Source organism: Tyto alba, unplaced genomic scaffold (assembly GCF_018691265.1).
Source record: "Tyto alba isolate M040663 unplaced genomic scaffold, T.alba_DEE_v4.0 Super-Scaffold_45, whole genome shotgun sequence".
In the NCBI taxonomy this organism is placed as follows: Eukaryota; Metazoa; Chordata; class Aves; order Strigiformes; family Tytonidae; genus Tyto; species Tyto alba.
The window spans coordinates 41,721,042-41,748,820 of NW_024881321.1; the positions used below are offsets into that span (position 1 = coordinate 41,721,042).

The 27,779-nt window shown below is 42.0% G+C and overlaps 1 protein-coding gene across 8 annotated transcripts in view; it reads right to left on the minus strand.

Moving 5' to 3' along the window:
- NPAS2 (neuronal PAS domain protein 2) overlaps positions 1-27,779 on the minus strand; it is a 109,214-nt gene that overhangs the window by 63,442 nt on the left and 17,993 nt on the right. The window contains exon 1 of one of the 8 annotated variants that reach the window (XM_042806154.1): positions 17,481-17,502. The exons of the other annotated variants lie outside the window; for them this stretch is intronic. The gene's annotated coding sequence lies outside the window, so the exon portion shown is untranslated. Of the gene's footprint in view, positions 1-17,480; positions 17,503-27,779 lie in introns of those variants that run through there. 8 annotated transcript variants of the gene reach the window in all.

Genomic DNA, 27,779 nt, shown 5'->3' on the forward strand with positions numbered 1-27,779 from the left:
CGGTGGGACCTTGCTTCCTTCTGCAACCAGCAAGAACCAGTGGGCCCCGCTCCAAGGAGTGGACTGGGACTTGAGCCAAGCGGTGAGTGCCCTCCTCGGCTTTCCCCATCCTTGCGGGCATCCCAGCATGGTGACACTCATGGGGACTCCGCTGCTCTGCCATTGATGGGGGCTGGAGTTAGGAGGTGTGTGGAGGAGACGCGACCAACCCTGCAGAGAGCTTTCAAGAAGCAACAACTTCCCAGCCCTGTGCATGAGGCAAAGCTGTGGCCTAAATTTGCTGCTGTACAGGGGGAAAAATCCCTGTACGACATAAAGAAATAAATACAGATACCAACACCAATAATCCCATCACTTTTGTGTTAACAGCTTGATAATGTATCTGCTTATAACTCACATACTGCACTAAATTTTCTGCTCTATAGTAACTATCATATCCCTGTCAGCAGAGGTAAATATTTAATCATCTGGGGAGATGAATCATGAGAATCTGTTTTGGGGAGATATTTTTAAGCGGACAATGTGTTGTCATTTCATTTTGAGAACTTGCTGTCTCTCTCTTCTCAGGAGGGACCCTACAAGCCTATGACCAGACAGACTGTTGATCTGTATGGCTCGCTGTCACCTTTGCAGGTGAACCAGCTAACTGATGGGGTTTTGAAGGTAATTTCTGAGAAGACCAAGGCAGGAGGGTGCAGTTGGCTCAAGGTTTGGCTGGGCACCACTGAGCCTAAAGACATAGGGAGACCGGAGACACACAACCTGCCTGGTTGCATGGCACTTTGTGAATGCTCTCCCGTTGTAGTTCCCCAGTTTTGTGTCTGAGTCCATAAACCTGCCTAGAATTCAGACACAGCATCAGAGCAGGGTTGCACCCGTATTTTGTATCATCTGGAAAGTTTGTGCCCTTGAGTGCCTCCCATCTCAGGCTGAGCCACGCTCCAGCTGTGGTGCTGGCAAGTCCCCACTAACGTGTGAAGTGCCGCTGTTCTCAGCCTCTTCACGCTACCAGTGGTCCCCCTTTTTACAATGATAAAGTTTCTCCAGTGTGATGTAAAATTCAAATCAGGTTTTACGAAATGAATCTCTAAGGAAAAAGGATAATTATTAAAGAGCTTCATTAGTGCTTTGTAATCTTAATTATGATAATTATACTTTTGTAGCTAATATAACTGAACTCCTGCTTTTAAATCCCATTAATGAGCATTTTTAATCCTTCTCCTACTGGGCCAACAAAACCATAATGTTGAACTTTATATTTACACAGGACACTATTTTTAATAAAAATGATGCACTGGTTACTTAGGATTTCCATTGCCTTTTATTTGCACTTTGAAGGTGCACCTTCTCCCAAGACACAAGAAATGAAGAAGATGAAAGATGAATTCAGCAGCTTGGGCTTGATTTCCCTTGCTGGCAACAAGAGGGCAGAGTCCCTGCACCAGGATGGCAGCTGCCTGTGGATATTGGCTGCCATCAGGAAAGCCTGTGACCGCTGCTCCCTTGGAAGCACAGATTTAAAGCCCTTTTCCCGAAGAGTCCAAGGGCTGAGCTTCACCCACTTTGGGTCCCCACATGGACCCAAAAAACAAGACCGTGTGCAGCATGTGAACAAGCCAGGGATGAGATCCACTGCACAAAACGGAGACTTGCCAGGTGGAGGAGATCAGGTGGTTGCACATGACTGCTCTGCAATACCAGAACGGTCCCACAGGCGAGCCGGGGACCAAGGGCCAACAATAATTGATGGTCAAGGCCGGGGGGAAAGGTGGCAGCTGGGGGAAAAGGTCAAAAGAAATACCTAAGTTCACAAACTATGCATCCAGTGTGTGAGCAGGAAAAGGCACCTCCCCAGCCAACTAATGGAAATCTTGAAAACTGCCAGCCAGAGACACCAGTATAAATGGTCTTTTCTGAGTACAGTTTCTAATCCCTAATAGAGCAGAATTTGCTGCTGTGTCCTACACTATAAACCATCCACCACTACCCAGATGCAATGGACCAGTGGAATGTTTTTATGAGTCTGTTTGCAGCCAAGTATTTTACAGTTACTAACACGGAGAGAGAGTAAAAGATCAAAGAAGGAAGAACATACAAATTCAGATGTCTCAATAAAGAAATTAAAACAATAAAGCATATATTGAATATTATCTGCCCATTAATCTCTAGAGTAAATTCAGAAAACTAATTAAAAGCCTCTACACAGATAAATGATAAGCTTCTTTATTCAATGAGCTCAACATATGAACAAACAGAGGTTTGTGTTGATATCATCGTTATTAGCAATTGCATTAAAGCAAATGATTTTTTGCTGTGCTACTGGGAATACAGTGATTTGAAAAACAAAATGTTAAGAGATTAAAAATTCAAACCTTTACTGTACTGAGCATATCTCATTTCCTGTTCTTTTTTTTTTTTATTTATTTCAGGTAATGATAACTCTTATGGGTCGGCATGACAGAAAAAAAAAAAAAAAATAGACATGAAGAAAACAAACCCAAAGCCTGCACAGAAGCAGGAAAAGTCTCTGCATAATCATTCTCCAGTGGGAGTCCAGCTTTAACAGGCAGTATCAGCTTCCCACATGGGAAATTCTCTAATTCATCAGTTCTTACTGCACCTTGTGTCTCTTTTTCTGCTATTGGCTTCAACGTTCACAGGGGATTTTGTCTGAATGTTACAGGGAGGTTTTTGCCTCCTCAACCATAACTGATAGATGTTCTATTTTTGTTGGTGCAACACCGCTGTCTTGTGTGACGTGGTGTGGTGGTGCTGCACGGGGACCTTGCAAGGAAGGCAGCCAGCCTTGTTCTCCTTTGGTGCTCTGGGAATAGCCACTGTCCCAGGCATCCCTTCAGATGGATGTGACTTGAAAAGGGGGATTCTGAAGAAAACTTAAGATAACAAATTTTACAGCTTAAGCTGTGCATTCAATTTAAATGCAGAGCCAGAAATAATTAATTTCAATATAAAGCCAGTCCTGAATCTGATTATTTAGGATCAATTAAAACTGATCTGGCTCCAGAAATCAGATATCCTCCTAGGGATCCTACACAAGGAAATAACTCGAAAAACTCGACTTTTATCCATAGTGGATTCCAGTGACCTGGGGCTGGTTGGCATAAAAACAGCTTTAAGCTGATGAAATAGGGGAATGAGTGAGAACTGCAACTGCTTTTGTTTATATTTTTTATTCACAGACCAACATCTTCCTACTTCATGTTATACATTAAACTCTCCCGTTTGACCCAAATGAAATAGAGATTTAAAAAAGTCTCAGGCTAATGTCCTCTTGAATATGGGCTAAATGCAGGATATAGTCCACAGAGTGTAAAGTGCACTTAAATTTTAGCATATTCACTCAACTACAGTGTTTCAGAAACAGAGAAGTCATTAAAAGCCCCACAGCAAAATATCAAATTATGCCTCTGTCAGATATTAACTTTGAAAAGAATAGAGACAGTCTGAAGCACAGTGAAATACTGATGTGCTGAGTCACCTTGTGCTTATGTTCTGCGCGAGTTAGAACTACAAAATAACACATCTCTTCTGTGCCAAATGATATTGGTAAGAAAGCATCTTTTGGCTATGATGGGTGCCGTTTTCCATTCTGAATGTGCATTTTCCCTTTCCACTTGCAAGCAAATTTGCTGTCAGATCATCAAGCTGACTTGCTATTTTATTTGCCATTGGTGTCAAATATTCATACAGACACACTAAGTACGTATCTATATCCCCAAAGGCCCGAGCTGTTGCACACTGTTACCTGTCTTTCATAATTACCAGGGTAAAAACTAGGAGGGGAAAAAAATCTGACATAATTTTAGATCTCTGCTCATGTTGAATCACATTTTATTTCAAACATAGTGCTACGGCCGATACTGGAGCACCACATATGGAAAAAAAGGACTTGAACCCTCAATGCACCATGAATTTTGCTGCAAGTAATATAAAAAAATCAGGATTAACTATCCAGCAGAAAGAAAGGTACTTTACATCCCATCTATTCTGTAGCCAGTACTGTGACTGCAGATCTTGTAAGCATATCTGATCTGGCTTTAAATAGGTAGTAAAGCATCAATGCAGCTCATTGTAGGTCTGCTAGTTTACGTATTTACCCAGTGTCACCAAAAAAAGGTTGTTTAGGGCAGCTCAATTTAGGGGGGGGGGGGGGGGGGAAGAGAAAGAGAAGGGAAGAAAGAGAAGCAGTTGGCAGGGAGCTGGGGTTGGGGTCAGGTCAGATCTGCTGGCTCACAGCCTCTTGTGAAGCAGCTGGGAGAGGTAAATTGATAAATTGCAGGACTATGGGTTGAGATGGGGAGAAAGGGGGACGTCCCATGTTCTGATTCTAAAATCCACACAAGAAGAGGGACCCTGAAGGCAGTTTTGGGAACGCCAGGAAAAAAACTATTGTCACGGGATGGATTGGGAGGTTTGTCACAGAGATGCTATTGCTGCTCCTTGTCTGGTGAGTTTAAAGCAGTCTGGAGGGTGGCTATAGAAACTGTAGCAACTTTAGTGTCTGCAGAGAAGACATTAATTTATAGAAACTGTGCCAAAGGTAGTATAAAATTTGATATCACAGCACTTCACTTTAAATGACTTCTACTTCATCCTTCTGCCAGAGTATTTTGGGAGATATTTGGGTCTGGGGATTTTTGCTTTTAAACAGAAAAATATGGGGTTCCCTGTGGGTATTTTTTTCCCCACATCCTCCTTCCTTTAGATACTTCAAAAGGCAAGCTCCTGAGAAAACTTTTCTGCTGGTTCCTATTGTTTCCTACTTCAAGTGAAAAAAGTACATGATGTTAAATCTGAACACCAAGACTTTGTGAATGTGTAAACTTCAGAACTCCAAACCTTTCAGCCTGTGCCAATGTAAACCACCTAAAGTGCAGAGAATTAAGTACACTTTATCCTCTCTGACCATGATTGAACATGTTCCAGTCCTCCTAAAATCTGTGGCAGAGAGTCTCGCAAATCCCCCAAAGCAGAGCAGGGTTTTTTCGAATGGGCACGAGAAAAAAGAGGGAAATCCTCATGCAAATCTCAGTCCCAGCCCTTTAGCTCTCTCCGCTGAAAATTCTCACCTCGCTGTTTCTAACCACCTCACTCTCAAGGACATGAGACAGGAAAAAAACAAAACCTGCCTTTGCTGAGCAAAATGAACTATATTCCCTGAATTCCTGGGAAAACAGCACAGAAATTTTAATAAGCACTTTTACAGTGCACAGTGGGGTCTATGTCACTCATGCTTTTTGATGTTGCTCCATTAATGTCTAACTGAGCTGTTTTCTAGAGAGACCGGTACCTTGGTCCAACCCCTGGAAGCCAAAAGGGCTAAGATGTGCATTTTGGGAACCCAGTAATGGGCTTTCTGTCCCTCAGGCAGCAACAGCCTCTCCCTGCCTTGCTTCCCCCCCTTCCCCTAGAAAGAAACCATCCCCGGGGGCCATGGCACCCCACTGCCTTCCTCCCACACAAGCACACACCATCCCCTCTCCCCTTCGTTGTGCTGGATCCAGTGCCCGTGTCGGAGCCTCTGCACTGCCTTAAATAACATCTTGTGTGCTGGAGCTGGGTATCTGGGAGCACGTGAGTGCTGCTGCACCAGCCAAATCCTGATGTACACGTTGTCCATGAGGAACTGGCGTCTGGCTGCCACTGCCTGCGTGGCCAAAAGAGTTTACGCTCATGTTGGTCAGGGGAAACTGGACCAGAAAGCCATTGAAAGGCTGGCATTCCTTAGATTTTTCCTTATCTCTTTATCAATCAGAAATATTTTACTGGAATGAACTGCAATGTAGTTGCAGCTGTGCTTTCAGTTAGTCCACTGTCTAGTTGTAGGCTATTTTAAAACTGACATTATCCTAAGAAATAATGAGGAGTCTTAAACCATACTATGAAGCATGCAGTAAATTTTTAGTCGGCTAACGAACGAGGAGTGAAATGCGAGCGAATGTTTTCCCTGATACATTTTCTCTCTCTCTCTCTTCATGGAAATATTGATGTGAAGGATAGTAATACTGCTACTGAATTCTGACCCGCTTGGCTATAAAGATACATTACTTGCATCAGTCTAGGAGATGGTTCTCTCAATCTTGCTTCCTCTGCAAATGCAGTTATCGTGCTCTGGCACTTTGCAAAGTCCTCTAAATTACTATTAAATTAAATACTTTTAATTTATGGGGGATTTCAGCTGAACTCATATTTCTGTGCCATTAATTATCAAGTATTTTACTGACTCCGGGAAAAACATTAATAAATCAATCTAAATGAACTCCCACCTTCCCCCCTGAACTGGGGATGGGTGTCATCAGTCACACTCTAACCTAAGAATGTTATATTTTCCTTGGTTTCATTATTAATCTCATTTCAAACCATGTATTTGTGAGTGGGATCAGGGCACCATTTTCAAACATGGGTTTTTTACGCTAGCAATGGCAGTATATCTAGCTGCCTGAATATGTGGATGGATTTTCAGAGGTCTCCTGTAATTTGAAACAACTCCCCTTTTGTAATGTTAAGTTTGGTTTGTTTCTTCATTTGTTTGTTTGTTTGTTTTATTTTTAATTTAATTGTATTGTATTGTATTGTATTGTATTGTATTCAGAAATAATAATTACAATGGTTATCTTTTAGATAAAATATAATTTTCTGTGTATCCTTAGACACAGTGGAGCTCTGGGGAAGTAGCAGTGGAAACACAGATAGTGATAAATCACTGGAATTGAAGGATGTGTGGGCGCTTGGAAAGGTAGTTAGTCAGATGGGTAAATATGGATTCAAGTGCTGACCTCCTGACGTCCAGAATTGAAAATATTGACCTTGATATGCAGTGCTGGTCTTTAGTGTGCCTTCACATGGCAAAAAGATCTGCAGGGGTCCAATACAGGTAAATCACGTCCCAAAACACAGTCTAAGGAGGACTGTAGCAGTAGAGCAGGCAGGTGAGATATTTTGGATGCTGGCAACACTACCAGAGGCATTCTTATTACCACCTCAAAACAGTGTTACCCTAGAGTGAAAAAACAAGTGTGTTATTTCACAGACCAGTCAACAAAAGTAGACATTCCCATTTCATCAGTGTTTCATCCTCTGTTTGCCAAACACAACACAAATCTTGGCAAAGGAAGGTATTTCATGAAGTTATGTGGACTGACTTAATGTATTAATCTTCACAGTGACACAGATTATTAGAAACTCAATGATATGTGGAATGTTTTATGGTGTGCTTTCACACTGATAAATAGCTAATCACCATATATTTGTGACAACAGCACATTACAGGGAGCAGTGATATGTGTTCTGAAAAACACCATCGGTCCTTTTACACCCTCTGCATAATGCCCTATCATCTGCAGTGCTTAACTTTGAAGTCTTGCTTTCAAAAACACAAAAAAAAATCATTATGAGAATCCTAACATTTGTCAAAGCCTCTTTTCTGGTCTTTTGTGCTGCTGTTTTTTTTTCAGTAAAAGTGCATTACATGCCATTCAACAGCTGGTAATTGTATGTGTATTGAATTAAAGCATTGATTTTAATTTTCAAAGTCAACCTCACTCTCTTTTAGCTGAATGAATTACTTTTTTTCATGAGAAAAAACATTGGTACTGGACTTCAGATACAGGATCACAGCTTAGGCAGCCTGTCCGCAGGGGTATTTTCTGCTGCACTCTTTTTGAAATATTGAAAGGTTCTAACTTGCCCATTACCCAGAAAAAAAAAAAAAAAAAAAAGATAATAAATCTCCAAACGGCTAGCACAGCTCCTAAATTCATAGCTAGCTTTCAGCTATTTTGTGTTCCATTCCAATTCCCTGTCTGCTAGGATGATTTTCAGTTGTACAGATAAGCAATAACAGGCTGGGCAAAGCTTGGATGAGAAACCTTGAAAGAAAATCCAGGTGCTGCTAGGAATTACACTGATTATGCCATGGATTGAAATCTATCTTTGAGTCAATGGTGAGGTACATTAAGAAAGCTCCCTGGGAAACAGAGGCTCTCTGACCTTTTCCCCTGTATTATCCTTTTCACAGATGCAGGCACTTTTCCTTCTCTAGTCTACTCCTGAGGAACTAGACTGCAGACCGAAGCAGTCACTCTCATGTGGAAACTGCAGGAATTAAAAAAAAAAAAAAAACACTGGGAAAAAAAAAAAAAAGGATCATAGGTTGTCATCCCAAGGAGATGTTCAAAAACAGACTGAAGCTTTGTGCCAATGTTTCAGAAGACAGGCTTCTTCTCCTTCTCTCTCAAAACCTAATCACTGCAAGCCAAGTCTCTGACCCGCTGCTCTTACCGTGCATTCAAAGCCGTCTGCTGTTTCCTTATTCTTAAACTACCAAACCAATTATCCTGGGCTCAGTCTGGGGCGCATGAAGCTATTCAACCTGCCCTCCCGACCGCTCACGTGCCTGGTGGAACTGCCTCCTCCTGTGGCATCACCCCATCCAGGTGTGAGACCGGGGAAATACCATTTGCCTACCGACACCCTCCAGCACTTCAGCTGGGATGGAGAAATGAGGCCAGTCTCTGTTGTCACTCGCATCGGGGAGGGACGACAGTGAGTTCTTTGAAATGAGTGGAGCTAAAACTCTGTAAAACTGACCTGGAATTGCGACCTAGCATTATACACTGAGCCACTACAGTGGAGCTGCTTCCCTTTCATGAAGAGGTTTCCTGGTAATGCAGAGTCATGAGTCGGATGAGGAGCCTGCCCACTCCGCACAGCTCCAGCCACACTGCATGCTGCAGGTGTGACAGGGTTGGAATTTGGCTGAAAGTTTTTTTATCATACTGTGTGTCATATTTGTTGTGTAGTAGGCTGAACAAAGAAATTCTCTGCAGAGTTTAAGAATTTATTTAAATATCGTGTCTTGATTCCCCCACACCTTAAGATTCTATAGACATCCATAGCTTTCCCTTGTTTTTTTATCTAGCAATTCAGTCCTTCCAAAGAGGCATTGTAACAAAATCCAGCATTAGAACTTAATTCAATTCAAGTTTACCACTGAAAAAAAAAAAAAAAAAATGCACTCAGAAAGATGTGGCTGATGTCCTATCTCATGCGTTTTTGCAGTTCTGCCAGTTTACGTGACAGAAAATGCTAGTTCACACCGGTTGCTGCGTGTCTTCTTTGCTCTAAGACCTGTGGTTCTTTTTGCAGATGTGCATTAAAATGGGTTTTCTCTGAGGCATAATAAAAATCTCACAGTAGGGACATACATCATCTTTTGGACGCCATGTTATGTGATGAAATTTTTCATGGTACACTTAGTTTGCATTTGTCCCAAGTAACTGAAAGTGAGAATGTGCACTGACCTGATCCAAAAGCAATCATATTAGCCACCAAAAATGCAGAAGATCACATGTGTCAATTTGACTCTGTGCAGCACAGTGTTTATAATTTCTGCAATAAACTGTAGAAGAAAATAAAGTGTGGGAGCATTTCAATCATGTCTGGCCACCCTATTGCCATGGTACTGCTTAACAGGAGGAGTAAATACAGGGATTTATGCACAGGGCTTTTTGCTGTCTGTCCATGATGTCTATATTACTGACGACTTTCTGGTTTTGATTCTTATTTTAGACAAACTCTCTACAGCCTTTACTAGTGGAGTATGCTGATTTCTTGCTACTTTCTCCAGGCTTAGACCAGCTACTGTTACACTGCTTCCGTTTCAATGTGATAATGTGAGATACTGGTTCAGGAGCTTGATGCATATTTGCGGGGGTATCTGCTTTTCTACAAAGCGGGGGAGCAATTGATGCAGTATCTTCGCTGTATAGGTTTGTTCATTAGTAAATCTATTCCTGTAAAAACTGAGGGTGGATGGAGGAAAGGGGATCATGCACACATTCATATATTCCTTGATATCAGAATTTGGGAACCTGATACTAACTAGAGCCATGGCTATCATAATGATTTTTTCAGAAGCGGACGCTCCTTGTAATGCAAAGGTGAACCTTGCAGAAAAGCTTAGGATTGTCATTATATTAGAAATAACAGGGTGATAGCAGATCTTCATGTGGGGTTGAAAGAATCATGATAATTACTGGCCTCTACCCAAGGACAATCGTGAAGAATTTGGGGAACTAGTACCTTCTTCAAGGAAAAAGTCACTGGTTGCCCTGGGATGATGTGAATTATATATACGGTTCTTTTGTTACTAAGATTACAGAAGCTTTCCAGCTCTGCATTTGCAAAAATATTAAAAGATTTTAAATGGACTTTACCCTAGAGAGACAGAATCCAAAATGCTGTTACACAAATAAAGTGATGAATGGGATGCCTATATATCATTTATTTCCTCTTGGAATTGGTGACCTTCCATCAGTCAGTAGTTTCCTTCACACTCTCTCACTTGTGAATTATAAGTTAATCAAGAGTACAATGGAAACAATGCATCCATAGCCTGCTCGCTGCATTCATCTCTCTCCTCAGGGTGGATTATGGATGTTAAAGTTGTAATGAGCTTTCTTTTAGTCCAGTTTTGACCTCAATTCTGACTTAACAGCAAAAATTTCTCATGTGAGTTTACATAAGACCAATTTGGAAAACACACTGGGATCTGGAAACAGAGGTTGTGAAGCAGGAATAGTCTAAAAAAGCAAGAGGATCTCCTTGCTTTTAACTGCTCTATTTTAGGGGAGTGGGGTACATGGAAAATAATTTAGACTGAGAATCTTTAAACTTAGGGTTTTTTTACTTGGCCTCAAAGGGATCAATGTCTAACTATTTCTGAAAGGTTAGTTATTTCTGGAGATCCTCACTCCCAGAATTTACAAACCTGATATGATGGCCACAGGTGTCTGATGTGACAAGAGGAGCGGTTATTGGAAAGAGAGGTCTTCTGCACTGTTCTGATATGCTATCTCCTAAAGTCTGGTCCTGGCTTTGCCACACTGAATGACTTTGATGCTATTTCATGCATCCCAATGCAGAGGAACAAGTACTTTAGTGTATTGCTCTGTTTTACAGAGCCTAAGCCTAGTCTGTGGGACTCCCCCTTGAAGGGGATGCAATGCATCCATTAGGCGTATTTATTTTCAAAACATACCCATGCATGATAGCAGTGAATGGAATACCAGGAAAAATTATTGTCTTACAGCTGATAATACTAGTAGTAACAATGAAGGAATTATTCTCATTATAAAGAAGAGTTGATCTGAAAGGTAAAGAGAGGTGGTAATTAATTTCCTTTAATAGTCACACTGGGATCTCCTGTAGTGTGCGGTCTGATGTTAATAATATATTTTCCCCCCTATAATTAATGTTCATGTTCTGTTCCTGGGGGACTCTTCTCCACTATCCTCAGCATTGTCATTACTTAAGCATGCACAAGCAACTTTTGCACCTTGCTTGCTGCAATAGCTAATCCAAGAACTGCTTCCCTTGCCCATACCTTCTCTCCTGACAGGTGGGTGGCAAATGCCATAACTGGAACATACAACCTCAGGAGAGCTGGCAAATTATGAGCCTTTTTGCCCCATTTTGGAGGACTATGAAGTTCTTAAGAAAACAGTAAGATAACACAGGGAGAGACCGAGCCCCCTCTGCCTGTCCTGCTTTCTGAGGTTTGTGATGCAGGGATGGGGACCTTATGGAGGTGTTGGGCATACTCGCCAGTGCAAGGCTGTGCCACAGCAGAGTAAGCAAGGAAGCCCTTGGATTTCAGAGCAGCCTGTGGCTCTTGTGTCAGCCACCAAGGGCATGGGCGAAGAATGAAGCCGAGGCAGAAGCAGCATGGCCTGGGGTCCTTCTGCGTGTTAGCCTCTGGTGGAAATCAAAGGCTGTTTGAAATAGCTGTCCTTTGCATCAGAGACCAATCAACATCTGAATGACTCTAAGATCCTCTGGCTAAGGATGTAGCTGCATGCTCCTTAGCTACAAACACAGACGTGACTTTTCTCAGAAAGAAACAAATGTGAAAGATGACTTAACAGAAAGAGCAGAAGTGCAAAAAGCTCAAGGACTAGGAAACTGAGTGCTCTGACATTGTACCACTTCCCAGTGAGTTTTATACTTTTTTTCAATTCAGGGTTCCTGCAGGACAAAGGTGTCACAGAAGCAATTCTTTTCCCTTTACCCCTAAATTTCCTTCAGCCTTCAATGCAATGTTGATGTGCATTCATCATGCTTTAGAAGATTAGGGAGAATGATTCTCAGCAGACAGGTCAGAAAAGAGGGAACACAATGAAGAGCTCAGATACGTACATTCTGTTTCTGTAGGATAGCAGAGATACATGCTTAGAAATACACAGTATTGCATTAAGAACAACTCAAGTCACACAAATGCAAATGTCCTTTTTTTTTTTTTTTTTTTTTAGGTATGTTATCTTGAACAATTGGGCAAAAATTTCCCAAAGCAAAATGTTTCCAGAAGTGCTTTGTTTCTCTCTGCTCTACCCTCCATGGCTGTGGCCACTGCCCAGGCCAAATGAGCGCTCCCACCCCACCATGTCCAGCCTTACGTGCACTCTTCCAGCTCCTCATACACACATGAGCAGGTTGGCCTTTGCTCTGATTTGGAAACCTTCACTTTGGCATTATTAAAAAGGGGACAATTACATCATGGCAGAGACAGCACACACCTATGGTAGAACCTTTCAGGGCTGATAAATGAGCTTGGGTGATTGGTGGTCTGGCTCTTTGCTTTAGTATGTGCTCTTAGATTTGCAAAACCTTTTTCTGGAGCATCTGAGAAAACTAAAGAAACCCTGAGACTCACTTTCTCCATCTCCTTTCTCTGACCTTCCCTACCCTCATTTTTTTTGGTGCTTGGCACAAGGAAGAGTAAACAAGTGAAAGACAGAAGCAACACTACATTCACAGACTTTCCTCCCGAATTCCACACTTACTTTACACCTGTGGTCATGAGTCAAGAATATTTCCCTATCTGACTTCTGCTAAAAAAATGTAGCATAACCAGAGATTTATAATTTCTGGAAATGTCTGCACATATAAAATGTAACAGATTTTCCCTTTTTCCCCTTTAGGGGAAAACTGAAATACCTGCAGCTTTCACTTTAGAACTAATTTTTATTTACTTCTTTATGAATAAGAACTCTACTATGCCTAATTTTGTTAGCACATATAGACTTCTGCCAGATATATCTCTGAGAAAACAGAAAAATTCCTGGCTTTTAAACACCATAAAAAATGCCCAGTGCTAGAGACAGAACTGTAATGCACACAGCACACAAAGTACTTCTTGACATTTCTTGCTACTGGACATACTTTTCAAGCAGTAAAATGACTAAGTAAATAACTAGAAAGATGGAAACCAAGAGTACCACCATTACTGATCCATTAAGAAAGGGGTTCCATAAGATTCAGAGATATGATGTAAACAGACTTAGGGCTATAATGCACAAAGCCATACAGCACAAACACATATTCCTAGAAGAAATGTTTGGAAAATAAACATCCATATGCATGATACAGCTAACACAGCATAGTGACTTCATAGTAACCTAACTGGAAATACTTTATTGTATGGAAAATATTTTGAAGGGTGAAATTTCAGCATTTATTTTAAACATTGCACATTTTTATGCTCATTTTGACAAAAGATATTTCTCAAATACATGTAATTCAAGCTTTTTCCAAGTTTTCTGATCTTGTTTCTCCTCTTCTTGAAGAGTAGACATGGATTTTTTTATTGAATGTTTGAATACCTGTTTCCAGATCCTCACATATCTAGGCCTTGCACATTTAAACAAAGTTTAGTGTGAAATGTTATTTATAAAATATGAATTAAGGAAAGGACTGACAAATAGGTGAAAACATTTTCTACCTGAAAAATGATATATTTTGATTAAAAATATCTAACATCAGAGACACTTTGTGTATCTTTCAGAGAAATCTTTGGGCCACTGATTTTATGGAAAACTGGAATACATATCCTCTTTACTCAAATAATTAAGATTTTCTGACTTTTTCACTAAAAACTAACAGGAAGATACATAAATATTCCAGAATTTCATATTAGAAGTGTCTCATTTGCACATAACTCATAAGGTACTTGCAGGCAGTGTCCACTGGTGTAGGTGTTTCCCAGAATAAAAACTCCCAAATGACCTGTTGCTTCTTCCCCTGCACTGGGTAGTCACCACCTTGAGATGCTGATGCCGGAGGTGATGTGGGCATGATGTGAACTTCCCCTGCAGGTTTCCAGTTCTGGGAGACCAGCAAGGGATGGCGATCCTCTAAGAGGTGACTCATGCCTTTCAACCAGAAAGCTTTTGTGGGCCTTCTTCACCAGAATGGTAGGAGATGCTGAGGTGCCAGCCAGCCCCATAATTTCCAGTGAGAGAGCCATGGTAAAGCCATATAGTGGTGCTGCTTCACACCTAACCTCCCCGGTGTGACTGGAGACCTGCTAGCACTGTGTCTGTGGGTGCCCGATCCCAGGTTTCAAACAGGGAAATGGTCCTACCAAGTGAGAGCAGCAAGGCAGCTCTGAATACTGCTCTTAAAGAAACTGAGGAAAATAGTACCTCTACATTTCCACTTCCATTGAGAATGCACCCCTTTCTTTAAAAAAACTTGATGTCATGGCGCTATTTAAAATACAGAGTGGCAGCACAGTGTGCAGCTGCATAACGATGTGGTTCTCCCATTCACAGGGGAGACCGTGTCTTGAGATACCTACGGTCTGCTCTTATCAAAGGTTTGCTCCTAATTAGGGAATAAGTGAAGCCCTTTTTAACACCTGTATTGTATAGATTGGATATGCTAATGTGTAAACTTGTCTCAAATATCTAATCCTATAATGTTTTACTTTCTTTTTCAGTAGTCTTAAGTAGTTAGTCCTGCTAATTTAACTCCATCAGGCTGAAAGGCATTAAATGAAATGTCTGGAAGGAATTAATTTAAGTGCTTATCAAAGATTGGCAATATCAGTTTCCACTGGTAAGTAAAATGAATGCATGTGAACTGGAATCAGATACATTGATTCAGCTCTATTGTGAAAACATAGCTTGGAGATAGATAGTACTACTGTTATTTGCTCAGGAAAATGTACACCATCCTAATGGAACTGCTCTAATGACCTTGACTAAACTAACTGCACTCCTGCTTTCTCAAAAGCAGTGCCAAAACACTAACAATAGCATGACGTATGTGTCTGTTTTCTGAGGTGTCCATTTCACAATGAGGCATTGAGAAAAGCAATCTTTATCCACAAACATTTCTTGAGTCATATGTGCAGTTACTGCTGTCCTTGTGCATAAAGAAAACTAGAAAATAACACAGGACAATGTGCAGGGCCTGTTCTTGCTCTATAGTTAAAAGTCAAACTAAAACGCACCTTGCCCATGCGCTACTGGAATTTTCAAAGAACAAGCTTGATACCATCAACAAAGCTCATGTCTGCTGCTGAGATCCTTCCCAGAGCATCGTTCTGTGTTAGGGGTTCGTGGCTCAAAAGACAGCACAGGCTGTCCAACACGGCCCCTAATACAAATTTACGAATGGCATTGGCTGGTGTCTGGCTTCAGAAAAGCTGGAACTGAAGAGTTCTGCCTGGCTCCCTCAGACTGCAGGGCTGTGAGTTGGTATAGGTTGATATTTATTAATTCTGGAGATTTGAGTTACTTAAGTCTGGAGCTGAGGTTGGGACTAAGGTCTGATGGGGATGAAAAGCAAGTGTAATCGCTGGGAAAAACAAAGCTTATAAAGCTAGAAAGAATGTAAATGCAGTAAAGCATGACCAGCTGTAGGGCTGGATGGAAATAATGTGCTCTAGGTTATGTTAGTCTGGGATTTAATGGCTAGGGTAGAACTAGAGTTTGGACCCAAAAAGCTGAGTTAATTACTGGATCTCACAGGACTTAACTGATATTTCGGTTACAGACAACGGCAAAACCTCGCTGCAGGCCTCCCTGTGCAAATGGAAGGCTACGCCTGAGCCTGGGCCAACATGTAGGCTTCCTCACCACTCCCCCTAGTGCAACATAAACTCTTAAATTCGATTTTCAGCTGTGGGGAGTATTGTTGCTGATACATAAGATTTTTCAAGGGCTATTATTAGCTTACTGAAATGAAACTGCTCTTGATATGAAAAGCTTTGATACAAAACCAGGACAAAGTGACCTGAAAACAAGTATGGCTTCACAGTCTTGCCAAATATACATGTTCTGCCAAGGTCTATCATGCACCAGCCATGTGCATGTAGAAGCTAGCTAGGTTTTGCATGCAGGTAGCTTAGGAATAAAGGCAGTATTACATTAAGAAAGCAGAAAGAGGAACCATTTCTTGAGACGATGTCTCTGCTGCTGAAGAGAACAGAACATTGTCTGGTCAGTGACTTGTTCCCTCTGAGTGAATGAGCAAGTGGGATCACCAGTCACTGATGTGAGGAGTCAAGCAACTTACAGCTTTCTACATTTTGTTATATTTATATGTGACGCATGCTCATTAGCAAAGACTTTTCATCTCCTTCCCCAACTTCTGCCCCATTTTCTGAATCCTGCAAAACAGCTTTGGCTGGAACATCACAGGTGCTGGGACAAACCCTTTCTTGTCCTGGGTCCTGCACGAGCGTCCGTGTTGCAGCGGGAATGGCTATGAGCAATGTTAGAAAGCCTTGTAGGCCTACTGAGATGGACTGAGCACAAATGCCAGTAGAGCAAATAGCTTGTGAATAAAGCTGGAGTAGATACGGGCTGCTAGAGTATAGCAAGGATGAGGGTCAGTGTTAGAGGTAGGGTTGAAGGATGGGGTAGTGGGCTGCAGTGGCTTCAAGAGTGTTAACTGGCAGACCTGCAAGTCCAGCAGGGCTGGATGATGGCAGTTGGTGTTGGGGCTGAAGAGCAGGTAGTTATTTGTACTGTGAAGAAGGGCATGTGAACTTCTTCTGATGTGCAAGTTAGGTTTAGAGGTATGACTGAATTAGGCGTCTCATATCTGACTGGATCTGTAGGGCTGGGACAAGGCCTGGGGAAGAATGAGCAAATGACTGAGGATTAATTGCGGCTGTAAACCTGGGGTGGGGTGCTTCAGTTTCTGCAGTCCCTCCTAAACCCCAAATGAAAACTAATCTTCTCTAAGCATCCTGGGGCAACCTGCTACCACCCTCTCACCCTGGTCCTTACACAATTAAAAAATTAATTAAACTCTTCAGATCCTCTGTCCCCTAACTCCAACCAAAACGAAGCCAGTAAAACAGCTACCTCTCAGCAGAGGTCCATAGCCCTCACTGCAGCCCAACAGGCTCTGCTGACTGTACCAGCAGACTGAGTACCTCAGCCCTGACTGTTTTCAACCATAACCACCATCCTAAGCCTAATCCTATCTTTAATTATCACCTGAAGAGTCCTAACAGTTAAAAAAGCAAATGTGAACTGTTTGACTCTTTCCTCATCTGCCTCTCCCCCTACAGATGTTGTAGGATCCAGAAGCAAAGAGAACTGCCCTTTGCTGTAGTTCTTACCACTCAGCCCCACTCCACATGTACCCCTAGATTTCCTTACCTGTCCTGCAGTAACCCTCATGGGGCCAAAATTCAGCTTAGATCATGTGGTCCTGTCATCTCTCCTTTCATCCCAGCCTTCTGGCCTTGTGCAATCCAGGAATATTTCTCCTCGTTCAGTATTTCCACATCTAAAATTTAACCATATCTCTTATCACAAACACTGCGTAAAAGTTGCCCAATATCTCCTCCTCTCCTCCCTGGCTGGCTGTCAGCCTCTGCACCCACAGCTCCAAGAGCTAGGCTTCAACTGACAATAAACCTAGGTTTTCCTCTCATCATCTGGTATTAAAGTATATCCCAGTGATCTCTTGTAGCAATAAACTGAATTCTCCTGCCCCTGTGATTGCTAGCAATAACCTGAATGTTAATCCTAGTTTTAATTGTCTCTACCCCAAGGCCAAGCAGAAGAAGTTGATCTGTGTGGAGTAAAGGGCTGAAAGTAGCTTTGAGCATGGTATGTCTTATTGACTTGGATTCATCTTACCATTAACATTTGTGTCCATACGGTTATGTTCACTGATGGGTGCTATAGTACGTGCATGTTGAGGGTATTACAGTCTCATCTGGGTAGAGGCCTTATAACTATGGGTAGATAGGCCTGTGGTCAGGATTAGGAAGAGCAGTGACTGAAGAGATGAAGTCCTGCAAGTTATTCTGATCCAGGATGATATACTCTTGCCTGGTTATGGCTATGTTTAGAATATAGAAGAGATTTTTGACTTTTTTATACAGCCCCTTTCACTTCATTCTCTACAAAAATATCAAATAAATGTCACTTAGTTTTTGACTCATTGGAGAATTCCTTTGAAAACAGCCCTGGCTCACATCCTTCACAGTGCGGTGGCTGCATGGTGCCGTCTGATTGCACTGCTATAAAGCAGTGCTGCTCTGCTTCAGGAGGACACAATGGAGGTTCACTGTCAGTCCTACACTGACATTCCCCGCTCCTCCCCAGCCTCCCTAAAGATAAAGCAGGTGTTATAACCAAAGTCCGAGGGCCTGAATAGCCACCTTTACATCTTGCTCGAGCCCCATCTGCCACATTAACTACCTTCCTGGCAGCGGGCTGGGTACTTTTAGAAGTGTAGAGATGGGAAAACTCAAAGGCAATCTTTCTGCTTCAGGGCTGTGCAGGAATTCCCCATCCAGGACGTCCCAAACAGAGAGCAGCCTTCCTGTGGATCAGTGAAACATTCGCTGTTCTAACTGCTGTATTGCACATTGGACTGAAATTTTTGGTTCTGAGGAAGCTCTATTTTTCTGGCACGTTACTAGGAAAGTAGATTCTCAGTTTGCTGCCAGGTAGGAACGAAGAGTTGAGTTTTTAAGAGCACTGAGTGGCATATTAGCAAGTGTAAACGCTTCCAAAAAATGAGAGAGGACTATATTTCTGCTTCTGATTCGCTGTTCTGTGCCAAATAACACTTCCTCAGTCACCTTTTCTTCCTCAAAGGGAACAGGTTGCGACAGATTGAAGTTTTCTCCCCTGCTATGTCAGAAGCCTTTATGTGGCAATTACAACATCATTTTTGTTTTACGATCAGCTGAAGTCAGTTCAAAACAGCACGTCACCTCACACATGAAATAGCATGGCTTTATGTGATGGGGACTAGAATTTGGCAGGAGCGATTCCTCATTTGCAGTCTGCTTTTTTCTGTCTCAACGTTTTACACTCGATGCGGAGTAACTTGAGTTTTGAAGTCAGTCAGGCTTATCTGGAGGAGTGACTCATCTAGGGCAGGCAGAGTAGCCAGCTCCCACTTGCTCTGAGGGGAAGCGAAATGTTAAGCAGTGGAGGAGAAGAAAAATTACAAATCCGTGACGGGGAAGACCTCAGACCTTCCAGATAAAACCTGTGATATTTATCAGCAGCTCTGTGAGCAGCAAGCTCGGCGCTCAGCGGGCGGTTTCTTTATCTCCTCACTTTCCTAGGTGATTGCCTTTCTCTCCTGTTGCACCCAGCTCACGTGCCACTGACAAGGCTGGCCTCAAAAAGTTCAAAGAGAAGCCAGCTGGCTGTGTGCAAGTCCCCAGATCAGTGGATCCTACTGATGTAATCAACAGCACCACATTTCTAGCTTTTTTTTTTTTTTTTTTGGTACGTCTCTAGAACAGCAGTTAGACAAGAGCAGGTCTAAATGCTGCAGTGTTAAGAGTGATTTTGGCTTTCCCTGAGTATTCACTTTTTCAAATCATCTCTTAGACCTATGAAAATAATACAGCATTTCCCATTAGTAATCCCTTCCACTTGTGATTCCTTTTTTTGTGGCCAGAGGAGACGAAGTGTGCCATCACTACACAAAAATCTCTCCAGAGCAACCATTAATATAATACTTCATCTGCCAAAACTGCTACCACCATGAATTCAAGAGCCTGGCCCTAAGCCCATCCACCTTTCCTAATTTCCAAAGGGTTCTTACTTATTTTCTTTCCTGGTTTCTGACTTTTTCTTTTTAAAATGTTTATCTTTTAAAACACAATCATGCACAAAATCATGGTATTCCTAGGCATGATAGGACCCAGGTCAAGGATGTCTGTAGGCAGAAGCTGGCCATAAGCAAGCACTAGCAGCAAGCAGATTCATGTCACCTTACTCCTAAATTTTGTGTTAAGAGCAATATTACAGGTGTGGAACAACTTATTGCAGATGTGAGCCACTTAATCTTCCACTGCATCCAGACCCAAACGGAAGCATTTGCAGGTAAGTTTTGTGAGCAGTGAAACCAATACCAGCTGATGTCCTAATGTGTTCTGTCAGAAAGCTCTTGTGTAGGTTCTCTGGTGTCTGCTGGGACAGGTATCTATTGTCACAAAAGCTGAAGATATTCAGTAATTTTGAGATCTTTGCCTTTCTATCAAACTTAAAAAATTGGCCAGCAGGTTCAGAAGATAGTCAGACAGGTTCTCACACAACCATACACACAGAGCATGATCAAATGATCCTTATTGTCCCAGGAAAATCACTCTTATCTCAATACCCAAACCAGGCAGGTTTCAAGGACCGGATCCTGTAAGTATTAACAAACTAGTAGATTAGAGGTAACAATGTCTAACTTTTATACATCTGGGTTCTGATTCTAAGTTCAGGTCTTTACAGTACAGATACTGGCAGCAGCAGTAACTGACAAAACTGCCTTTAGTCAATGGAGGGAAACAGGAACTCTTAGGGCACGAGAAACCCAATTTTAAGAGAGTTATCAAAACCAGTCAAATACTTCTCGCATGAGACGTGCCAGCTAACAATAAAGGAGCCAGCTCAGGTTAACCCCCCTCTCCCTCTCTCTAGTTCCCCAGGATCTCAGGAAGCTCCATTACTGCCTTTTCATGTGTACCCTTCTTCGACTTCCTAAACAAATCAAACTCCTCTTCTTCCCTCTTTCAGGCCTCAGCCTCTTCACCTAGGCTAGCAAGTCTTCTTTTTCCCTCCAAAAATGTACAAGGACAATCATCTAAAGGAAAAGAAAGAAAACTGGGTCTTGTTATAAAAACCTCCACTTTACTTTGTTTATACGATGACCCTTTATTTTACTATTCCTTCAGACATGTAGCCTGGCATTTAGCTTGCCCTCTGTTTGGATAGCCCTATCAGACACAGAGATAAAAATAATATATTAAATGCTCAGAAGCAGAATTGCAAAAGCACAGGATGGGGATTCAGGAGCAAGAGAAGCCTCTGAAATCACTTTGAGTTCATTCTTAAAAAATTATCATGCTGTGAGACTGAGCACATCACTTTGACTTCAGTATTCCTTGAGTTTTAAAAACCTAACCAAAGAGCATTAACATTCTGCTGCTGCATTTTTACAGGATAAATTACAAATGAGAACAGTGAGTGCATCTCAGAAGTGATGGTCTTTCTTTTCGATGCTTGATATTCTATACAGCTAAGTGCTGCCTTAAGACTGATGAAAACTTATGTATGCTTGATTTACAGTCTATTTGGAACTAAAAAAGTACATTTAATACTTTCATCTCCGTGTTCTCTTCTAATTATTTTTTTTTTTTTTGCAAAACCAGGCTTCAGTCCAGGAAAAATGCAAGTTTTGCAGATACTTTTATCGACCTTTTCATTGTGACTTAGTGGTATATATCATCTGGTACTTGCTTGTACATCCTAAAAACCTAGTAAGGGTAGATGCTGAGTACATGTTCTAAAATAAGTATATGCTTTAAACATGCTATTAAATTGTAGTAATTGTTTTTCTTAATTTTCTAGATTTTTCTGTTTCCTTTCCTGGAGTTTTAATTCCTCTGGGGCATAACATAAAGTCCTTACCCAGACAAAACTACTTTTCTATATACTTTGTTTAGGTTGATAACTGCATGAGGCAGTAATATACTCAAGACAATTACTTTCTTACCATTTAAGTCTGCAAAGTTGAATTGTTTTTTGACACAGTAACTATTGAATAAAATAATATTAAGGTCACTAGTCCTTTTCTGGCAAGGATTTTCTTAAAACTCCAGGGAGGGCTCCAGATTAGCAGTCATGGTGTTTATACAAGTCTTATGCATGATGGCTCACATGCACTCAGCTTTTGTACTGCTTATGTTTAAAAAATACAGTGAAAGCAGTCTTAATCCTGCATGGAGACCACCCTTGTGATTTCCACACTCTCATCAATTCTGTTCAGACAATCAAGCACTTTGGAAGCGAAATTCTCCTTTATTACTTTCCTTTTAGGTTTTGCAGTTTTCCCTTTGAATTTTATCTTGTGTTTGCCTTTCCCTCCATTTTTATGCCTTTATTTAGGCTGTTGGGCAATGGGCTGTGGGCCTACTCCAGTATCCATGAAATGTCAGAAGAGTGCTCAGCATTTGATCATCACCATGTTGCGTGACATTTCACATCTTTTTTGTAATTGTAATTTCAAAGGTCCCTTCAATACTGATGAAATTTATAACATGCCAGGAGAGCTCCCTCAGATTAAGCTGTTTTCTTGTATATTAAAGGGCTGTCATGGAACATTAACCATGAGACATCAACTGAATGGATTGAGACTTTAACACAAGGTTGATGACCTATAGCTGGAATTCAGTACCCTTTCTCCCAGGAGAGCTACTTTATTACTCTGCAAGTAGTTTCAGTTCATTCATTGGGACTACTTGTAAGATGCAGTCACTGTGATTAAGGGGGTCAGAATCTGTCCCTGTTGACAAAAGATTATTTTAACACTTAAGATTTCCTTTGTGCAGCTTTTGCTTTGACTAGTGAGCACTTCATCAGGTGAGTCATCCCCTTTCACTGGGACTAAAGCTTGCACAGCTTGATCCATCAAGATTTATGGGCATGCATGCGTATACCCCATTAAGCTACACCACTGAAGTGAAGGACATGGCTTTGGAATAATGAGATATTCACTGTGAGCAAGTAATATTAGACTAGGGCTAGAAACACACTGTGAGCATGTTGGCAAAGGAGACGATTGCTCTGAAAAGGGATCTGAGCTGGGTAATATTCTGTGCAGCCAGGCCTAATGTTCAAGCAACTCTTACCGGAATGGAAATCAGAAGCCTGAACCAGGTGTCTCATGCAATATAACGGGGGAAGCAGGCCACCCTGGGGTAGGATTCACAACCCAGAGGAAAAGATTTGTCACCTAAATGCAAAAGCGACTGGGGCTTTGTATTTCTCCCTCACAGATGGCCCTAAGCACAGCCCTTAGTAAGGTGCTGAAGTAGCAGAGGAAGGCAGGGTTTCAAGGCACCCTTCCACCCTGCGCTGCCTTGGCGATATGTATTTCACCTGCTTGGTGAGCATGCAGTTCAGGTCCTGCATCTTGAATGCTCAAGGCCACAAACAGTGGGCCAGCCAAATGGCTCATGGCCACCAAACAGAGGAGCTCTTTTCCCCTTCTGCTTTTCCTGCCTTGCTCATCCTTACTGGCTGGTCCCTGTTCCTTCTGGGAGCTGGTTCAATTCTATAAGCTGGCAAAAAAATAGCCGTATTTGTCTTTTTCGTCTTTTATTTTCTGATGTAAAGAGCTGAAGGGACTTCTGCAGAAGCCCCACTAGGTCTCATAGCAGAAGGCAACCGGCAGAAGTGCACAGGCAGGCTGGCAAGCTGGCCTTTGCCAGACTAGGGGTGCCAATGGGACCGGCCCTCCACCATTTAAGTGCATTCAGGGGTAGAGTGGATTTAAATAAACTGTATTCTGTTGTGAAACCTCACCTTTAATCCCTCAATAAATCTGCTTGTCAGTCCTCCCAGTTGCACACAGTGACTTCCCTGCATGGCCTTGCAAGGGCCCCAGTTGGGTCAACTTTGCCCCGAAAAATTAGGAATTGATTTGGGGAAGAAAACTGCCACCTTTCCAAGGCAACAATGACATCATTATTCTGAGTAATAACAATATCAATAAAAAATCACATAATTAAATTGAAATTGTTTCATTTTAAATTAAAATTCATACTATCTTTCTGGAAGGTTGCAACACCAACTTAAACTAAATGCTTATCAATTCTATTTTATTTCTTGTCAAGCCTTCCTTTCATCTCACACTATGAACCACAGAAATGCTGGAGTTTTTCCCTCAGACTCTGATCACTGCATTACCATGACAACAATGTATTTACTGTAGCTATAATAGATGGACTTCAGATGTTAACTGTATCCCTCAAAAGTCCATGGGGGAGCTTTTGGTCTCCATATACCAAGATAAATGAAGGAATGACTCTCTCTCCTGAAGAGCTATCTAACAGGTAGCTTATACTTGCTTTCAATTTCTGCCTTCTCTTTTAGCAGAGCCCACTGCCTTCCATCAGTTTAAAATCTACTGACTATTTTAATTATATGGAAAAACAGGTCAAACTTTCATTTACAGCTTGCTTTGCTTTTTGCTCACTGAAGCCCATAATCCAGCAAGTTAATGCATCAATCTGACAGGATGTGACGTATGGATACCACTAAGGTTTTTATTCTTACTGTTTACATTATCCTATTTTGCAGAGCTTCTCAGTCTTGCAGAGCAGAAGAGAAATGCATAAAGCTGTGTTCTTAAACAGCTCACAACTGAAGGATGATATTTTGCATACATATAGGCTTGAAGCATAAAAATATATGATAGAAACAAGACCTATTACTCTCCTGAAGACATTGATGCATGAGAGTAATCAAGTCACTTCAACAATAAAAATAACTTCAAACTTAAGCACAAGTTTTAATACTTTGTTGCCTTACAGATGTAACACAAACCAGCACATGCAACTCCAGCTCAGCAAGCAAGCAACAACATCGTTACAGTACGATTCTTAAAGTTTGTATTTCCTTAGCTTAAGGAGTATATGAATAGACAATAAAATTCCATCTGTACAAGGTTTTGTAGAAAGTAAATTATAAATATACATAAAAAGTTTCATTAGTGCCTGTCAATCTGCTTCTAAAAGATGTAATTAGAAGATCAGAAAACTAATTAGAAAGTCTGTTTGATCTCAAGAGTTTGGTTACATACTGACAATCTTGAAATAATTCATATCAAAAAGAACTGTTGAAGCTTTATATAGTTCTGAACACGAACAAATGATATTTTCTAAGATATAAAAATAGTGCATAGTTCTTTAAAATGAAAATTAGATCACTGAGGTAGTCACAAAAATGACTATTAGCAAGAAAGAAATCTTTATTAGTCTATTTAAACCAGTTTGAATTTTTAATTTAAAATCTTGAAAGGCTGATTTAACCATACCGAAACAGATATCATAGCAGCAGCAACACCTGAAAACAAGAAAGTAGCACTGTGGGCTCAATATTTATTATTTCTCAGTTATGTACATTTCAAATTCTATGTCGAATTTAATCTTTTAAACTAGCTTTTTAACTGTATAACTTATTAGAAACAAAGTTTCCAGGGAAATACTTTGCAATTAAATAAAATGCATTTTTTCCCCCTTTGACCTACTTCAAGCTTGCTGAACCACAAAACCCCCCTTTTTAAAACAGATGAAGGGGCCAAAAAATTATGCATGTTGAATCAAAGTAGCAGAAAGTGGTGAACAGAGCATGGCACATCAGGAATCAGCATCCAATGGCCTCAGCACAGCCCCAAACCCCTGTGTCATGAAGGCAAAATTTTGGTCGCATTAAAGTTCAAAGGAGTCAGGATCTCATCCTAAATGTGCCTGTCACTGCTTGCCTGGTGCAAAGTAGGTTTGAACCCAGTAGCTAGTCATTGGAAATGTCCCGTCTTGGAACCATCTTCCATGCTTGCTGTGGCACTGGGGATTTATAAGGGAACTGGTCATGACCCAGAAATACCACAGAATCATACCATAGAATCATAGGATGGTTTGGGTTGGAAGGGACCTTAAAGACCATCTAGTTCCAGGCCCCCTGCCCCAGGCAGGGCCCCCTTCCCCCAGCCCAGGGGGCTCCCAGCCCCGTCCAACCTGGCCTTGAACCCTTCCAGGGAGGGGGGGGCAGCCACAGCTGCTCTGGGCACCCTGGGCCAGCGCCTCACCCCCAGCACAGGGAAGGATTTCCTCCTTATGCCTAATCTAAATCTACCCTCTTTCAGTTTAAAACAATTTCCCCTTGTCCTGTCATTACACTCCCTGATAGAGTACCTCCCAAGCCTTACTGTAGGTCCCCTATAAGTACTGGAAGGCTGCTATAAAGTCTCCCCGGAGCCTTCTCTTCTCCAGGCTGAACAACCCCAATTCTCTCAGCCTGTCCACATAGGAGAGGTGCTCCAGCCCTCTGAGCATCTTCATGGCCTCCTCTGGACCTACTTGAAGAGGCCCTCGTCTTTCTTACATGGGGGGCCACATGCGGTAGTGCAGGTAGGGTCTCACAAGAGTGGAGTAGATGGAAAGGATCACCTCCCTCAACCTGCTGGCCACACTTCTCTTGATGCAGCCCAGGACATGGTTGGATTTCTGGGTTGTGAGCGCACATTACTGGCTCACAGTCAGTTTTCCATACACTAATACCCAAAAGTCCATCTCCTCAGGCTCAGTCCACGCTTCGCCCAGCCTGTATGTGTGCTTGAGATTGCCCTGGCCTTTGTGCAAGACTTTGCACATGGTCTTGCTGAATTTCATGAGGTTCACACAGCCCACCTTGCCAGCCTGTCTGGGTTCCTCTGAATGGCATCCCTTCCCTCCAGCATGTCAACCACACCACACAGCTTGGTGACCTCGGTGAACTTGCTGAGGGTGCACTTAGTCCCACTGTACATGTCATTGACAAAGATGTTAAACAGCAGTGGTCCCAACACCAATCCTTGAAGAATACCACTTGTCACCTCTCTCTACTTGGACATTGAGCCATTGACCGCAATTCTTTGAATGTGACCATCCAGCCAATTCCTTATCCAGAGAGTGGACCACCTGCCAAATTCATGTTTCCCCAATTTAGAGACAAGAATGTCATGTGGGACAGTGTCAAATGCTTTGCACAAGTCCAGGTAGATGACGCCAGTTGCTCTTCTCTTATCCATCAATGCTGTAATCTCATCATAGAAGGCCACCAAATTTGTCAGACACAATTTGCCCTTAGTGAAGCCTTCTGGCTGTCACCAATCAACCTCCCAATTTTCCACGTGCCCTAGTATAGTTTCCAGGAGGATCCACTCCATGGTCTTGCTGGGCATAGAGGTGAGACTGACTAGCCTGTAGATCTCCAGGTTGTCCTTTCTTCCCTTTTTAAAAACAGGGGTCATGTTTCCCCTTTTCCAGTCAGCTGTAACTTCCACCAAACTGCCATGAGTTCTCAGATATGATGGTTAGTGGCTCAGCCACTTCATTTGCCAGTTCTCTCAGGACCCACAGATGTGTCTCATCAAGTCCCATGGACTTGTGCACCTTCAGATTTCTTAGATGGTCTTGAACCTGATCTTCTCCTACGCTGGGTGGTTCTTCATCCTCCCAGTCTCCACCTTTGCCTTTTGCAACTTCGGTAGTGTGGCTGGAGCATTTGCCAGTGTAGACTGAGGCAAAAGAAGTTGCTGAGTACCTCAGCCTTCTCCATATACCTGGTAACCAGGTTTCCCGTTTCCTTTCTGAGAGGGTCCACATTTTCCCTAGTCTTCCTTTTATCACCAGTGTACCTATAAAAGCTTTTCTTGTTGCCCCTGATGTCCCTGGCCAGATTTAATTCTACCAGAGCTTTGGCCTTCCTAGCCTGATCTCTGGCTGCTTGGACAATTTCTCTGTTTTCCTCCCAGACTACCTGTCCTTGCTTCTACCCTCTGTAGGCTTCCTTTTTATGTTTGACTTTGTCCAGGAGCTCCTTGTTCAACCATGCAGGCCTCCTGGAGTTCTTACTTGAATTCCTCTTCGCCAGGATTCATCACTCCTG